Raw genomic sequence first — 18926 nt, forward strand, 5'->3', positions numbered from 1 at the left:
TCCATGTCCAGTTCTAACTGTTGCTTCTTGACCTGCATGCAGATTTCTCAGGAGGCAGGTCAGGTGGTCTGGTATTCCCATCTCTTGAAGAATTTTCCAGAGTTTGTTGTGATCCACACAGTCAAAGGCTGTGGCATAGTCAATAAAGCAGAAGTAGATATTTTTCTGGAACTATCCTGCTTTTTCGATAATCCAATGGATGTTGGCTATTTTATCTCTGGTTCCTTTGCCTTTTCTAAATCCAGGTTGAACATCTGGAAGTTCACAGTTCACATACTGTTGAAGCCTGGCTTGGAGAATTTTGAGCATTACTTTGATACGTGTGAGATGAGTGCAGTTGTGCGGTAGTTTAGGCATTCATTGGGATTGCCTTTCTTAGGGGTTGGAATGAAAACGGACCTTTTCCAGTCCTGTGGCCACTGCTGAGTTTTCCAAATTTGCTGGCATATTGAGTGTAGCACTTTCACAGCATCATCTTTCAGGATTTGAAATAGTTCAACTGGAATTTCATCACCTCCACAAACTTTGTTCTTAGTGATACTTCCTAAGGCCCACTGGACTTCGCATCCTAGGATGTCTGGCTCTAGGTGGGTGATCACATCATCATGGTTATCTGGGTCATGAAGATCTTTTTTTGTATAGTTCTGTGTATTCTTGCCACCTCTTCTTAGTGTCTTCTACTTCTGTTTGGTCCATGCCATTTCTGTTCTCTATTCTGCCCACCTTTGCATGAAATGTTTTCTTTGAATATATTACCTATGAGATAAAATATTTGGAGGATTAAATGAGATGTTTAACACACTGCCCTGGCACTTGGATAAAGCCCAATAAATGTTAGTTCTTATAATACCATGACTAATAGGGTTCTGAAATAATTCCTTGCATAGTGTATTGCTTTTAAATATATTTCTGAATCATCTTAAAACCATTGCAGTTCTGACTCTTACTTAGCTTATATTCAGTTATGAATTCCAGTTCTCTTAAACTGTGCTTATTTTTAATGAGATCTCTTCCAACCTGGATCTATGGTTTTCTTTTTATTTTTAAACTTGTTCCTAATAGTTTATGCTTTCTCCTGTTGACATTATTCCTGCTTCATAGGACCAGTGTATCAACATTCACTTTACATGTTATTTCTGTAACATAACCCTGTCAGTTTTAACATCATGTGGGTATTTAACACGTTCTTTTTTTTTTTTTTTTCTTGGTTAGGATGACTATAGTATATTTTTGAAAAGCAGGAGGAGAGGATGTGGAGAAAAGGAAACCCCTGTACACTGTTATTGGAGATGAAAAATGGTGCAGATGCTATGGAAAACAACATGAAGATTAAAAAAAGAATTAAAATTAGAGCTACCATATGATCCTCAAATTCCCCTCTGGGTATTTATCCAAAATAACTGAAAATAGGATCTTTTTTTGTGTCTGTGTGTGTGTGTGTTTACATCATCTATTTTAAAATTTATTTTTAATTAATTAATTTATTATTTTACTTTACAATATTGTATTGATTTTGCCACACATTGACTTGAATCCTCCATGGGGAACATGTGTTCCCCATCCTGAACTCCTCCCTTCCTCCCCATCCCATCCCTCTGGGTCATCCCAGTGCACCAGCCCTGAGCACCCTGTATTATGCATTGAACCTGGGCTGGCAATTAATTTCACATATGATAATTTACATGTTTCAATGCCATTCTCCCATATCATCCCACCCTCACCCTCTCCCACAGAGTCCAAGAGACTGTTCAATACATCTGTGTCTCTTTTGCTGTCTTGCATACAGGGTTATTATTACCATCTTTCTAAATTCCATATATATGCATTAGTATACTATATTGGTGTTTTTCTTTCTGGCTTACTTCACTCTGTATAATAGGCTCCAGTTTCATCCACATCATTAGAACTGATTCAAATGTATTCTTTTTTGATGGCTGAGTAATATTCCATTGTGATTAACACATTCTTAATTTCTTTGTTCTGTAGACTTTTACCAAAAGCCCTATCCCCTTGTCTTTGTCCAATAGAGGAGATAGCTCAAAGTTCCATAGATACAAATAAGGAGCTATCAAAGAAGATGACATATTAAGTTTTTGTAACTTGAATAATTATTTGAACTTCTTTTGAACCCTGGGGCACCCAGTTACAGTTTTACTTCTATGGCTAAGTTAGATTATCTATAGATGGCTTCTGTTTCCCTAGCCACCCAAGATTTATTAATGAAAATTTTACTTTCACACAATAGTATTCCTTAGGATATGACTGTTATCACAATTTAATGAAACATTCTCATAAATGTATAACAAAATGCAAAAAAAATTGGATGAAATTTAGCTCTTCAGTTTTAATCTGCTGGTTGAAGAATTCAAAGAAATTAATTTGGGATGTTTTCCAGTTTCTGTGAAAGGTAATTATTTTAAAATAGCTATTGTTCATTGCAGATTGCCTGTGTTTAGCATATCTTCTGAAGTACAAATTGTTTTTATGGAGACACTGAAAGAAATTGCAAATGAATCATTGAGTTTAGCTATAGCATGAGGTTGTCCAAAAGTTCATCAATTCATATTACATGAAGAAATTGGGAAACTAAATGGGCATCATTTGGTCTAGTCTTCACAGTAATTATTCTTCAGTTGATTTAACATACTAGATAAAAATGAAGGTTAATGCTTACCCTAATTAAGAAAATGTTTGTTAGCTTTATTTTATTGAGTGTTGAAATACCCTTAGATTATTTCTAAGGTTTATTATATTGCATTCACATCACTATCATAGATATATAAAACACATAGATCAGAAGATGTCAAAATTTAGCTATAATATGAAGTAATGCAAGACACATTTGATCTCTGTTAGAGAAAATAATTTTACTGAAGAATAATAAATAATGAAGTAGATCGCTTATGAAATATTATTTAGGGTTATTAGGGGCCACAGGGAAAGAAGAGGTGGTGGCAGTCACACTTCTCCTTTGTGTTAATAAGAAAATAATTGTTTAAGAATGCCTTTGGTTCCAAGCAAAATCCCAGCAGGGAAAGCTTTGAAGATTTGTTCTTCATACCCTTTGAGAGAAGAGAGTGCTAAAAAGAAATTAGAAAGATGTGAATCAAAATTATTAAACTTCCAGTATTTCTAAATCTCCTTCACTGGAAGAAAATATATATATATATATATTAAAAAACCTTCATTCTAGATACAGATCCCTATATTGCTTATTGAATTGCTCTTTTTCAGTGCACTGTAATGTATTTAAGGTAGTCCACCTTGAGTTTCCCAAGAACTTTGATTCCATTTCATTGAGCAGTCAATTGATTTCTGCCTTAGAGCACCAGGATAGCTGCAGTGTTGCCCTCTCACAGCAGTATCCCTTCTACCTCCTTTCTCTCCATAATGTAGATTTGATAACCATGTAGATATTTCACACAGAAGTTATACACTGCTGTGATTTCTACTCCAGAGTTAATAAAATCTTAACCCACTTCCTCTAGCATCCTCATAGAGGAATCCAAGAACTGGGAGTGATTTCACTTGACCCATGATTCTCAATTCATTTACATTTTGTTTAGTCTGGTGACCCTTGGTTAGATGTGCCAAAAGGGAGAACAACTTATGTTGAAAGATATTTATATACTGAAATATAGATTCAATCCATGAGGATCTCTAACAGAATTTTTTCTTGAATTTGACTTCAGGGGTAAAGAAACAATAAGACAATAAGCTCTTATCAGTCATTTATTCTAATAACTTATTTGGCAAATCTTGAAGTCAGTATAAATTTAGTTTACATCCCTATATTTGTACTTACACTCCTGAATAATCATAATTAATGGCCAGAATTCTGGCTTTGAGGCTATGCAGGTTGTTAACCAGACAATTTTTAGATTACTGTGTAGACCACTCAGTTCAGTTCAGTTCAGTCGCTCAGTCCTGTCCAACTCTTTGCGACCCCATGGACTGCAGCACGCCAGGCCTCCCTGTCCACCACCAACTCCCAGAGTTTACTCAAACTCATGTCCATTGAGTCGGTGATGACTTCCAACCATCTCATCCTCTGTCATCCCTTTCCTCCCATCTTCAATCTTTCCCAGAATCAGGGTCTTTTCCAAGGAGTCAGTTCTTCGCATCAGATGGCCAAAATATTGGAGTTTCAGCTTCAGCATCAGTCCTTCCAATGAACATTCAGGACTGATTTCCTTTAGGATGGACTGGTTGGATCTCCTTGCAGTTCAAGAGACTCTCAAAAGTCTTCTCCAATACCACAGTTCAAAAGCATCAGTTCTTTGGCTCTCAGCTTTCTTTATAGTCCAACTCTCACATCCATACATGACTACTGGAAAACCATAGCTTTGACTACAAAGACCTTTGTTGGCAAAGTAATGTCTCTGCTTTTTAATAAGCTGACTAGGTTGGTCATAACTTTTCTTCCAAGGAGCAAATGTCTTTTAATTTCATGGCTGTAGTCACCATCTGCAGTGATTTTAGAGCCCCCAGAAATAAAGTCTGTCGCTGTTTCCACTGTTTCCCCATCTGTTTGCCATGAAGTGCTGGAAACAGATGCCATTATCTTAGTTTTTTGAATGTTGAGTTTTAAGCCAACTTTTTCACTCTCCTCTTACACTCTCATTAAGAGGTTCTTTAGTTCTTCTTCGGTTTCTGCCAAAAGAGTGGTGTCATCTGCGTATCTGAGGCTATTGATATTTCTCCTGACAATCTTGATTCCAGTTTGTGCTTCATCCAGTCCAGCATTTCTCATGATGTACCGGACATATAAGTTAAATAAGCAGGGTGGCAATATACATCCTTGACCTACTCCTTTCCCAAATTGGAGCCAGTCTGTTGTTCCATGTCCAGTTCTAACTGTTGCTTCTTGACCTGCATGCAGATTTCTGAAGAGGCATGTCAGGTGGTCTGGTATTCCCATCTCTTGAAGAATTTTGCACAGTTTGTTGTGATCCAGACAGTCAAAGGCTGTGGCATAGTCAATAAAGCAGAAATAGATGTTTCTCTGATATTCTCTTTCTTTTTCAATGATCCAATGGATGTTGGCAATTTGACCTCTGGTTCCTCTGCCTTTTCTAAATCCAGCTTGAACATCTGGAAGTTCACAGTTCACGTACTGTTGAAGCCTGGCTTGGAGAATTTTGAGCATTAATTTGCTAGCCTGTGAGATGAGTGCAATTGTGCAGTAGTTTGAACATTCTTTGGCATTGCCTTTCTTTGGAATTGGAATGAAAACTGACCTTTTCCAGTCCTGTGGCCACTGCTGAGTTTTCCAAATTTGCTGGCATATTGAGTGCAGCACTTTCACAGCATCATCCTTTAGGATTTGAAATAGCTCTATTGGAATTCCATCACCTCCACAAGCTTTGTTCTTAGTGATGCTTCCTTGACTTCACATTCCAGTATATCTGTCTCTAGGCGAGTGATCACACCATTGTGATTATCTGGGTCATGAGGATCTTTTTGTATAGTTCTTTTGTGTATTCTTGCCACCTCTTCTTAATATCTTCAGCTTCTGTTAGGTCCATACCATTTGTGTCCTTTATTGTGCCCATCTTTGCATGAAATATTCCCTTGGCATCTCTATTTTTTTGAAAAGATCTCTCGTCTTTCCGATTCTCTTGTGTTCCTCTATTTCTTTGCATTGGTCACTGAGAAAAGCTTTCTTATCCCTCCTTGCTATTTTTTGGAACTCTGCGTTCAAATGGGTATATTTTTCCTTTTCTTCTTTGCCTTTAGCTTCTTTTCTCAGCTATTTGTAAGGCCTCCTTAGACAACCATTTTGCCTTTTAGCATCTCTTTTTCTTGGGGATGTCTTGATCACTGCCTCCTGTACAAAGTCACGGACCTCCATCCATAGTTCTTCAGGCAGTCTCTCTATTAGATCTAATCCCTTGAATTTATTTGTTTTTGAACAAAGACATACATAAAAGCCATTCAGTCAGAAGGAGTAGAAGTGGAGGTCAGGGGTAATCTGGAGAATGAATAATCAGTGCCTAGATAATGAGAGATGTCTATACTCATGTTTATGTAAGATTTTTCTTAAATGACTCAGCATCTTTCATTTCACCTGCTACTCCAGGGATTTGATTTACTGTACTCCTTAAGAAAGGAAGTGACCTAAGTAATTAAAGAATTACCTAAGGTAGTGACTGTCTGCCTCCTTCTGTCAAAATCTTCCATAGAACCCTAGAATGGCAGACATCATAGCTATATCATAGGGCATCAAGCAACTCTTCACATTTCAAGGATGAGAAATTGGGGTCCAGAGAGAGAAAAATGACTCTTCCAAGGTAACATAACTGATTAATAGCAGAGCTGGTACTAAAAGCCTGGTTTTCCGACTCTTAAGTCCAACACATCATGCCTGTCAATCTAAATGTTTAATTGCTCTACAGTAGTCACTGAGAGGGCTTCTCTGGTGGTTCAATGGTAAAGAATATGCCTACAATGCAGGAAATGTGGGTTTGATTCCTGGGTCAGGAAGATCCCCTAGAGAAGGAAATGGGAACCCACTCCAGTATTCTTGTCTGGAGAATCCCATGAACAAAGGAGCCTGGCGAGCTACAGTCCATAGAATCACAAAAAGTTGGACACGACTGAAAGACTAAACAACAACAGTCCCTGAGAAGTTAGTCCTGTTGATTGTGTCCCTTCATTTTCTCCCTAGGATGGAAGATGCTGGACATTCTCTCCCCTGACTTTCTCCTACAATGTTTGGTTCCTTTTTTTTCTATCTTCAGTGCTACTTTTTTTAGTTCAGGCTGTCATCACCTCCTGTGAAAACTCTTGTGTTTGTCTCACAGTGTATCTCCTTGCCTTTAATTCCACTTTATTCCATTAGCCACACTGGTATTAGAGTGAGTTTTTATAAATAAGATCTAATGATTGTCTTCTCATCATCTTTTATTTCACTTACTAGCACGTGAAGTCCAAAAAATCTCATCATGGTCTAATCCTTAAATGTCAATACTTCTCTAACCTCATTTTTTGTTGCTCTTCTCAACCTCCCATCAGCTCTTTTCATTGTATGATACAATTTAAAGTAGCACTCACACTGTCCCTAAGGTGTTATATAGGTTCTTGTTTCTTAGATTTTGCATATATTATTCCCTGGAGCAATCTCCCCTCCTTTTTATATTAACTAGTAAAATGCTCATGCTTCAAGATCCAGTTAAAGTTTTCCTTTTGATGAAGCCTTCTCCATCACTCCAGCAGAATTACTTTCACTCTATTTATGACATCACTGTGCTATTTACATTCATTCACTACAGCAATGTATGATACATATTTGTATGGAACTCCTGCATTATAATTTAACTTCTTGAAAGAAGTAACCCTGTCTAATTCTCACCCCTTCCTTCTACACACAGTACCTGAATGTGGGCCTTAATAAATACTTGATGTAATGATGCTGAATATACTTTGTAGGTCACAGAGATGACCAGGCACTTAATAAATATTGAGGGTCCATTTTTTTAAGTTGGGCTCTGTCATTCTGGTTAATAGAACCTTCATGTTCACTTTAAAAAGTGTCAATCAAACATAATTTCAATAATCTAGTATAGGAAGCAGACGATAATGAATGTGTTTGGAAAGCATTAGTAATATATAGATTTTAAATAAAGTAAATATATAAATGTTAGAGCCACCTTTTCAATCATTAGTACCTAAACATTACATCAGCAGCAGCAGCAAATATAATTAGATATCCAAAATATGAAAAATTCTAGTACATTAACACTGAAATGCAACTCAATACATTGTTTTCCTTGGCACATAATTGACAAACATTAAGGGAATACAGTGTTGTTTATTCATAACAAGAGATGGAAACAAACCTAACACCAACAGGACAATCTTCTATACTTTAACAGCTAAACAGGATGGTCAAGAACTAATGCTTTGGTATTTTTGTTTGTTTGTATTTTTATCTGAAAGTTTACACTGCTGAAAATTCATTAAGTATTGCAAATATAAGGCCATTGTCTGGGCAGAAATTTTTATCTGCACCACTGCTGCCTCTGCTTCTCTAATTCCTTCCCCATCTTCCTCCATCTTCTTTCACTAACATTTGCTTTGTGAGTTCCAGCAATTGTAGAAAGCACTGTGTGGCTCATGGCTCTTTTAGTGCTAATCTTGTGTACACAGTTGAGGTTCAGGTTTGGGTATCATTCTTCAGGAATTTTGGATCTTACTTACTCTTGTCACAGAGGTCGCTGCATCTCTGGAGGCCTCTGAAGGTTTTGTGTAGCAGAATCGGAAATGAGTCCATGCTTGGAGAATTCAATGGACAGACGAGCCTGGTGGGCTACAGTCCATGGAATCGCAAACAGTCAGACACTACTGAGTGACTAACACTGCTACACTGCACCCATTTGTTCAGTCACAGCCAAAAGCATATCAGTGAGGAATTGGCACCACCAAAGAAGCAAGTTTGTCCTGTATAGTTTAGAAGGAATACACGATCTAAGAATAACTGTTGGCCACTTCATTAACTCCTTGATGTGGTCTTTATTAAAGTGGATTCCAGCTACCAACATTTGATGCTGTCCTAGTGATGACTCCTTGGGCATTCATGTATATGCTCAAGATGTTAAAAATTCCAAGGCTCATTTATTGGAAAGATGTCTTACCATATTGCAGTGCTATGCCCAATGGATGTGTGACTCTCATCACACATCAAGGGTATGATATTTGTATATAAAAGTGAAATACATAGATGTCTTAATGTAATTAATGCAATTAAGATATCTATGCATTTCATTTTCAATGTAATTAGGTATTAATTAATGTAATTAATATATATATTTCATTTTTCAATGTAATTAAGAGATATATATATATATGCATACATATATATTAATTTTGGAGAAGGAAACAAGAACCCACTCCAGTATTCTTGCCTGGAGAATTCCATGGACAGAAGAACCTGGCAGGCTACAGTCCATGGGGCCCAAAGATTTGGACACGACTGAGTGACTAATGCACACACGCATGTTAATTTCCCTCATAAAGCTATGAATTTCATATGCTGGAGTATGTGTAACCATTCAGCTTTGTGCCCTTGGTGTTTTGTGAGTGAAACCATAGCTTGGTGCAATTTGAGAACAGATTAGGGGACAACTCTAAGCTATACTGCAAATAAGAAGTTCTTATTTCTCTAATTCCACAAGTCTAGTTCTGGTTGTTTAAGTGGCAAGATGGGATTTACTTAGCTTTTTTTTTTCTTCTAGAAATAACTGATCTTATAGGTGAAATGATAAATGGATGAATAAATGAATTAATGAATGATTATGATGACAAACCTTTTATCCAGTGTCAAGGTGATAGAATAACACAGAATGTGGGGTCATATAGCATTAACTGGGATGAAGAATAAAGGTAATTATACCCTTTTGGGGGAAAGAAGAGTAGCACCTAGCCTTAGTCAAGGTGAGCCCTGAACATGATAGCAAATTTGACACAGTTTGACTTGTAACCCCTTTGATGATTTTCTGCACTATTTACATATTTTCCCCAGTTCTTATGCACGTAGTCTTGGGAAGGTTTCTGGTTCTCTGAAAGCTATGTGTGCTGACCTTCTTTAGCATACAATTCACTGCTCTAGATATTTCCAGATTACTTTTCATTACCTATGTGTCCTTGGATCCAACTTTTTGGAATCTTGTTCTGTGATGGGGCTACTGAGAGGTTTTTAACAATTAAAAGCTGAATGGGAAATTTTTCTTCAAAGGTAATGTTTGATTTTTAGCTGAGACCTTCCAGGCCTTAACCTTAAGGAATGATTATAATAGTGAATATTTCAGCAAATGTATAGCAAAAAACTTCAATGTCTTGGCACAACTATGGATATAAAGAGATGAAGAAAACATGATCCCTACACTTCAAATTTAATGAAGAACTAGATATGGAATTTTATGCATAACAATTTGAGATTTTAATGGCTACAATAGAGAGAGTGACACAGAGAAAGGAGAAGGTTAACTGCCTAAAGAATTGGGGTAAATTTCATAAGGAAAGTGAAGTTTGAATTATTATAAAAAGTTACTAGTAACTAGTAGATTCATACTTTAAAAATTACTCTGAAAACAGAGGAACAGTTGGAAAAGGCAAAAACTAGAAACTGTTTCAGTGCTTCAGGGTATAGGTGATAATAGTGTGAGCTAAGAAAATAAAAGGAAAACAAAGGAGAGTTGAAAATTTTCATTCTTAATTTTGTAGATAGAATCAACAGGAATTGGCTAGTGACTCTTTTGTATATGAAGTATGAGAAAGAAGGGAATGCTTAGGACAAACCTCTTGTTTCTAGCTGATCTATGTCAAAGGTAGTGCTGTCATATGATGAAAATTATAAAGAAGAAGGTTAAGGGTGCGTGGGACAGTAAGACATTAGCTTGTCCCTTCCTGTTCAAAGGATGAATCATTCAGGATGGCCATGTGGGTGGGAACACATAGGTCAGTTCTCCGTTTTTTTTCCAATTAGAAATTTTTGATCAAACTACTTAATCTGGGTGGCATTATCCATATTGTTCAGAGCCTTGCATTTGCATTCTTGACTCATAATAATGCTATATATTTGAAGCATGTGTGCCTCCAAACTAATCTTTGATAGTGTAGACTTGGGGAAAAACAAATGTCTTTACTCTCCCCACCAAAAAAAAAAAAAAAGATCTTGTCCACTGTTCTATCACAGTGCATGAAATCCTCTGCCATTTACTGTAACATATTAGGCTTAAGTTATTGTATTCTCTGATATTGAGTTAGACAGGATTTGTTCATTTTTGTAAATGAATCCTACTACCCTGAGGGGTTAGACTTTGAGATGTCAGAAAAGGGAATTTGAGAGCATAGGACGGTCACCTTCAAGGTCCAGGATGGGCCTCTGTGGTAGGAGAATATGGGCTGTATGGGAGAGGCTATCAGTGCCTGACAGAGAAGGGGCACAGTCCTTGTCCATTTCTGTTTTGACCGGGGTCAGGCCTCTATGAATGTTTATTTTTTACTAGAAAGCTACCTACCAGAACATTATGAGATTTAATTAATGGTTGCCAAAAGCTTCGCAACAATAATCTCATGTCAAATGATTTATAATTGCTGCAGAAAGCAACTAATACTCTGTTAGGGAATGCACCCTGAATTATTACTTTCTGCTGTAGAACATGGGAACCGATATGTCATGAATATAAGTGAGAAGTCCAAGTATAGATATGGTTTGATGAAGATCTTACACATCTCTGGTCAGAGGGTAAATTCCCTGTTAAAAAAAGGTTGAGAAAAAAAAAAAAAAGGTTGAGGAGTAGTGAAGGAGAGCTTGGTCTTATAGCATTGATTTTACAGAAATTGGCTTGTCTCAGCTTGCCATTGCAGATAAACTGGGTCCTGAAACAGTGGGTCCATTCAAATTGACCGTGAAAAGCTGGATCAGAGCTAGCACAACTTTCTAGTCTCATTCTCCTAAATTAGAAGCATTTTGCTTTATTTATTTATTAAAAAAGTCTTAATTTTCCACAATCAATACCTGTAAGTCTATATATTCAACTTTAAGATTACTTCTCTTATCTGTCTGTTTTCCAGTTCCTCTTCAACTTTCCTCAGGACCTCAGAATGTTTTGTTTGACATATTTTGATAATGTTCTAACTGCTTTTTACCACACTGCGATTTTTTCTCCAATTATCACTTTTAGGATAATCATATTAAGTATTACATAAAATTGTCTTTGACTTTGCAAAGAGAAATAGACTGTGGTTAAAAGCATGAGCTCAATATAAACTCTTAAATATTGATATTTACACAGAAACTTATCTTAAACTATCTTAGAACTTAATTGGAGTGGCATTTGGATCATTAAAATAATATCCAGTAGGGATAAAAATAAGGCTGCACAAGATGGTTTAAAATCACTTACTATTTTTCCACTATAGAGAATAGAAAGATAAAATTTCCCTGTATGGAGATGGCATAGTTTTGAGTAACTATCCTGGATATACTTCATATCTCCCCTGCAGATCCACCACCCTCCAATCTCCACCTTCTTTGTGGAGGCCCTTTGGATAAAGGGCCTCAGTGGACTGTACTGACAGTCTCCCTTCTGCTCTGGCTTCTTATGGGATATAGCCAATGAGATGCATTTCAGAATATCAGAAAGCTAGTGAAAGAGAGGTCAGTCTACAAGTTGGTTGTGGTTTCATTTCTTTCCTTAAGACTAGAGATCTTGCTTTATTTCTGTTCTGGGAACCATGTTATCATCTTTATCCCTTTAGCTCTAGTGTTGGTGAGGTATCTGTGCTATTGCTAGCTAAGAATATTAATGAGAACTTGATTTTCCTAATCCTGTTATTTATTTTAACACTGTTAACACTTTAAACACATTATTGCATTATCCTCAATTATCTTATTTGATTATATGCTGTTTCTTGCTGGAACCCTAACTCATATTGTGGCTTTACTGGACACTGTACTATTTACTACCAGAAAGAAGGAATTCACAGGATACTTCAAAAGCAAAACTCTGATTTTTTAGGGTAAATTCTACCCAATCAGTAGATTTTACTGACATATATAAAGATACTATAGAATTGGTCAACTCCTTCAGTGATTTAGGAATATGTATGTTTTGTAACCAGTTTATCTGGGTGTTCATATGAGAGATACACTTTATATGGATCCTGTATTAGTTGCAATACGTTAAGCTTATGTTGTAGTAACAAATCTTAGGAGGTTTAACAGAACAAAATTTACTTTTCACTCAGCTGAAATTTGCTGGTGGTCTGAGTAGTATTGCAGGGGTGTCTGTTTTCTATGCAGTAATTCAACAGTCTAGCAATCTTATAGTTCCATGATCTCAACCTAAGATCTTATCCCTAGTATCCTAATGTAAGAAGGAGACTATAGAATTGTTCAGGAACTTTTTACTTCTTCAAAACATAAGCGACACAATCATATTTCATTGGTGAGTGCCAATCATAAAGCTCTGTCAAACTTCAAGGCAGTTATGAAGAGGTTTTTAAAATCCCTAAAGGAGGATCATAGGCTCTAGGAATAAGATTTCATAAACCTATCTGTCTCAGGTGCTATAATAAGATATATTTTATAGCTGAGGTGGGTACTTGGTTACACAAACTTCAATATTTTCCAAGCTAAAATCATTGCAGCTTTGGTTTTCCATTTGTCTCTTAGGGTAAAGCCAAAATGTTTATGTAGCAAAATTTTTGACTTACACTATTTTCTACCTGCTTTGATAATTGCTATTCCTTGGTAGTAGTTGTTGCTGTTGTTCAGGCGATAAGTTCTGCCAGCTCTTTGTGATGCCATGGATTGCAGCACACCAGGCTCCTCTGTCCCCCACTATTTCCCAGGGTTTCCTCAAACTCATGTCCATTGAGCTGGTTATGTAATCTAACCATCTCATCCTCTGCTCCCCCCTTCTCTTTTTGCCTTCAATCTTTCCCAGCATCAGGGTCTTTTCTAGCTGAGGTCTTTTAGGCTCTTTGCATCAGGTGGCCAAAGTATTGGAGCTTTAGAAACAGTTCTTCCAATGAATATTTAGGGTTCATTTCCCTAAGGATTGACTGGTTTGATCTCCTTGCTGTCCAAGGGACTCTCAAGAGTCTTCTCCAGCACCACAATTTGAAAGCATCGATTCTTTGTTGCTCAGCATTCTTTATGGTCCAACTCTCACATCCATACATGACTACTGGAAAAACCACAGCTTTGACTATATGGACCTTTGTTGGTAAAGTAAAATCTCTGATTTTTAATATCCTGTTTGTCATAGTTTTCCTTCAAAGGAGCAAGTATATTTTAATTTCATGGCTGCAGTTACTGTCTGCAGTGATTTTGGAGCCCAAGAAAATAAAATCTGTCACTGTTTCCAATTTTCCCCCATCTATTTGCCATTAAGTGATGGGACTGGATGCCATGATCTTATTTTTTATAATTTCAGGTTTTAAGCCAGCTTTTCCAGTCTCCTCTTTTACCCTTATCAAGGGGCTCTTTAGTTCTTCTTCACTTTCTGCCATTAGGGTGGTATCATCTGAATATCTGAGGTTACTGATATTTCTCCTTGCAATCTTGCTTCCAGCTTGTGATTCCCCAGCCTGGCATTTTGCATGATGTACTCTGCATATAAGTTAATTATGCAGGGTGACAATATACAGCCTTGCCATTTTCCTTTCTCAATTTTGAACCAGTCAGTTGTACCATGTCTGGTTCTAACTGTTGCTTCTTGACTCACATGCAGATTTCTCAGCAGACAGCTAAAGTGATCTGTTATCCCCATTTCTTTAAGAATTTCCCACAGTTTGTTGTGATCCACACAGGCAAAGGCTTTAGCACAGTTAGCCAAGCAGGAATAGATCTTTTTTTTTTTTCTTTGTGGAATTCCCTTGCTTTCTCCATGATCCAACGAATGTCGGCACTTTGATCTCTGGTTTCCTCTGCCTTTTCAAAATCCAGATTGTACATCTGGAAGTTCCTGGTTCATGTACTGTTGAAGTGTAGCTTGAAGGATTTTGAGCATAACCTTGCTAGCATGTGAAATGAACACAATTGTACAGTAGCTGGAACATTCTTTAACATTGCCGTTCTATGGGATTGGAATGAAATGACCTTTTCCAGTCCTGTGGCCACTGCTGAGTTTTCCAAATTTGTTGACATATTGAGTGCACACTTTAGCAGCAACATCATTTGAAATAGCTCAACTGGAATTCTATCACCTCCACTAACTGTTAATAGTAATGCTTCCTAAGGTCCATTTGACTTCACACTCCAGGATGTCTAGCTCTAGGTGAGTGACCCCACGATTGTGGTTATCTGAGTCATTAAGACTTCATTTGTATATATTTTTTTCTGTGTATTCTTGCCACCTCTTCTTAATCTCTTCTGGTTCTATTAGGTCCTTACCATGTCTGTCTTTTATCATGCCCATCCATGCATGAAATGTTCTCTTAATATCTCCAATTTTTTTAAAGAGATCTTTAGTCTTTTCCATTCTATTGTTTACCTCTATTTCTTATTGTTCACTTAGGAAGGCCTTCTTATATCTCCTTGCTATTTTGGGGAACTTTGCATTCAGCTGAGTCTATCTTTCCCTTTCTCCCTTGCCTTTCACTTCTCTTCTTTCCTCAGTTATTTGTAGCATCTCCTCAGACAACTATTTTGCCTTCTTGCCTTTCTTTTCCTTGGGGATGGTTTTGGTCTCTGCCTCATGTACAATGTTACAAACCTCCATTCATAGTTTTTCAGGCACTCTGTCTACCAGATCTAATCCGTTGAATCTATTCATCACCTCCTCTGTAATATAAAGGGATTTGATTTAGGTCATAGCTGAATGACCTAGTGGTTTTCCCTATGTTCTTCAATTTAAGTCTGAATTTTGCAATAAGGAGCTGGCGATCTGAGCCACAGTCAGCTCCAGGTCTTGTTTTTTTGTTTTTTTTTTTTTCTTCTGACTGTATAGAGCTTCTTCATCTTTGGCTACAAAGAACATAATCAATCTGATTTTGATATTGACCATCAGTTATGTCCATGTGTAGAGTTGTCTCTTAGGTTGTTGGAAAAGAGTGTTTACTATGATGAGTATGTTCTCTTGAAAAAACTCTGTTAGTCTTTGCCCTGCTTCACTTTGTACTACAAGTCAAAACTTGCCTGTTATTCCAGGTTTCTCTTGACTTCCTATTTTTGCATTCCAGTCCCTCATGATGCAAAGGACCTCTTTTTTGGCATTAGTTCTAGAAGGTCTTTTAAGTCTTCATAGATCCATGCAAATTCAGCTTCTTCAGCATTAATCATTGGGGCATAGACTTGGGTTACTGTGATGTTGAATGGTTTGCTTTGGAAATGAACCAAGATCATTCTATCATTTTTGAGGTTGCACTCAAGTACTGCATTTTGAACTTTTTTTGTTGATTTCTAGATCCTGTATGAGACCTTAAATACTAAATTTTGCCACTAGCTAGTATGATTTCAGCTTCTGGAAGATTTCTTCCTGGCAGTGGAAATTTAGTATTTTGAGATAAGAGCACGGCATAGAGTTCCTAGTTGTGTGCTTTTTAAACCTAAATAAGCAAGCTCACTGTAAACATCGAGTCACTATTTCATGCAACACTGTCAGAAGTAGTATCTCCAAAATTACCTCACTGTCTAGAATAATATGATTATATAGGTCCATTATAAAATGTTGCAAAATACTCGAAAGCTTGCTCTCATTTACTTTATGCTTGGAGGTTTTCTCAATAGTGGGGCATTTCACTCAAGTTTTGAAACGTGAGTTATATATATAGCAGTCAGTGGTTTGAGGCTCATAGCTGGCTAGCTAATTTTTTTTTTTTTTTATTAGTTGGAGGCTAATTACTTCACAACATTTCAGTGGGTTTTGTCATACATTGATATGAATCAGCCATAGATTTACACTTATTCCCCATCCCGATCCCTCCTCCCACCTCCCTCTCCACCCGATTCCTCTGGGTCTTCCCAGTGCACCAGGCCCGAGCACTTGTCTCATGCATCCCACCTGGGCTGGTGATCTGTTTCACCACAGATAGTATACATGCTGTTCTTTTGAAACATCCCACCCTCACCTTCTCCCACAGAGTTCAAAAGTCTGTTCTGTATTTCTGTGACTCTTTTTCTGTTTTGCATATAGGGTTATCGTTACCATCTTTCTAAATTCCATATATATGTGTTAGTATGCTGTAATGTTCTTTATCTTTATCTGGCTCCTAAATCTCTGATTCAGAGCCCGGGGCAAATATTTCTAGGGGTTTTGGATGTTGCCTCATTGAAAGAAGCCTGCTTTTCTTTCTGACATTACTCTGAGGAAAATAAAAGATACAAATGTGTATCTATGTAAATATCTCTGTGTATACATGTATGTGTATGTGTGTTTATTGATTATATTCTCTCTCTCTCCAGCATTCTTTTGCTTTTGTTATTCCCATCCTTTTTTCTTACCTTGATCTTACCCTCATCTATTCTTTGTCACTTACTGGTATCTTTTTTCTCTGTTCACAATTTCTTTCATTTTCAGTCTTGTTTTTCTATTTGTCTGATATTTGTTTCATTATTTTCCCTTTACACTCATTGTTATTGTTTTTTTTTTTTTTTTTCATCTTCTCTCTCAAACTTCAGAGAATGGGCTGCATGTGGCTTGACTTCTACCCTCCATTCCTTTCCCTCTGCCTTCTTACTCTGCTTGTTGTCCACCTGAACTGGTTATGGCAGTAGTGTTTTCAAAGGCAGAGCCATTTTATTCAGAGATAGTGGATTGTGTGAAGGGTAGGGAGATGGTGTTACTGTTCTCCCATCTTTTTTGAAAGGAATGTCCTATTTGCTATCAGTTTTCCTATACTGGGGAAAACCTAACCTATGCATTTTTCTTCTGAAAACAATTTAGAACAGATTATTAACATTTTTGCTTCTTACCATGGAAACAGATAGACCAATTAGGAGACTTCATTCCCCCCTTCCCCATGTAGCAGTTGCTTTTTATAATCATCTGACCTCCTCTTTCTACCCCCTGCTATTCACTTCATGTAAAGGATCCACATTCACAATAGTCTTCTAATTTTTGGCTTTGAGAGAAATGGTATGCCCATCATGAATGAAAAATGTACTCTTTTGTTGGAATTAGTATCTTGGGGAACGGGCCAAATTCCAATTTGCTACCTAAAAATGACTGAGTCAGCTGTGTTCTTCCTCACTTCTTGTTAAATCTGCTGAGCTGTGTGGCAGCCTGGTGGTCTGCCTGTTACATTTTTCTGTAAGTATGACTTTGTTCCTGAAGAGAGTGAAAGTACAGGAAGTTGATTCATGATATTTAGAGATTCTTGATGCTACAAAGTACTGAGTTTCCCAATTCAATGGAATAGTGGATTGCCCCATCAAATCTATTCTATTCTTAATTTTAACTGAAAAAAAAAATGCTAGTTCATCTATGTATTATTTACTTTAGCACTTCCAGCATGCCAGGCACTTGCCTAAGTCTAAGGCAGAGAGCATACCTTCCCAGAGCTTCCCAGGACAGGAGTTTTACTCTAAGCCACATATTGGAATCACTTAAAAATGTACTTAAGTCTGAGTTTCACTCTTAGAGATTCTGATTTAATATTAATTTTTAAAAGCTCTGCAGATGATTCTAATATTTAACCAAGGATGAGATCTGTAGGTATAGGGCAGCAGTTGTCAGCCTATGATCCCAAACCAACGGCATCAACACCAGTATAACCTAGGAACTTGTTAGAAATGCACATCATTGGGCCACACTCTTATCTTACTAAATCAAAAACTCTAGGAGTGAGGCCCAGCAATCTGAGTTTTAACAACCCCTATAGGTCAGTGATCTGCAAGCTTTTCCTATTAAAGGTCATATTGTACATAATTTATGTTTGTGAACCATAGGTCTCTGTCACAAAAACTTAGCTCTGTCATTAGTGCACTAAAGCAACCATAGACAGTATATAAAAAGATGACTATGACTGTGCTCCAATAAAGCTTTATTTATAGAACAGGAAGTTGGGCTGGATTTGGTCCTTGAACAATCATTTGTTGACCCCAGCTCTAGATGATTCTGATACATGTGATGCATAGTCGAAAATGTTACCATATATGATAGACTATTTTTTAGGGAAGTAAAGAGTGTCAAGACAGTGGATTAGAAGACACTTAACTTGGTTTGCTGGGTGAGAAAAAGATTCAAATAAAAAGTACCAGCTAGTAAGAGTTTAGATAAAAGGCAAGGATAGAGCATTCTTGGCAGAGGGAGCTTTCATGCCACATTTCCTGAATATGTACCCTCTATCCATTCAGACTTGCCTTCTTATTGTCTTACTGATCTGTCAGGGATACCTATGTCTACATGAATTTTTATAACACTTCTCCTTCTTAGAATGTCCTTTCTTTTCTTCATATCTGCTTTAGTCTTAAC

This window comes from Cervus canadensis, chromosome X (assembly GCF_019320065.1).
Source record: "Cervus canadensis isolate Bull #8, Minnesota chromosome X, ASM1932006v1, whole genome shotgun sequence".
Classification (NCBI taxonomy): domain Eukaryota; kingdom Metazoa; phylum Chordata; class Mammalia; order Artiodactyla; family Cervidae; genus Cervus; species Cervus canadensis.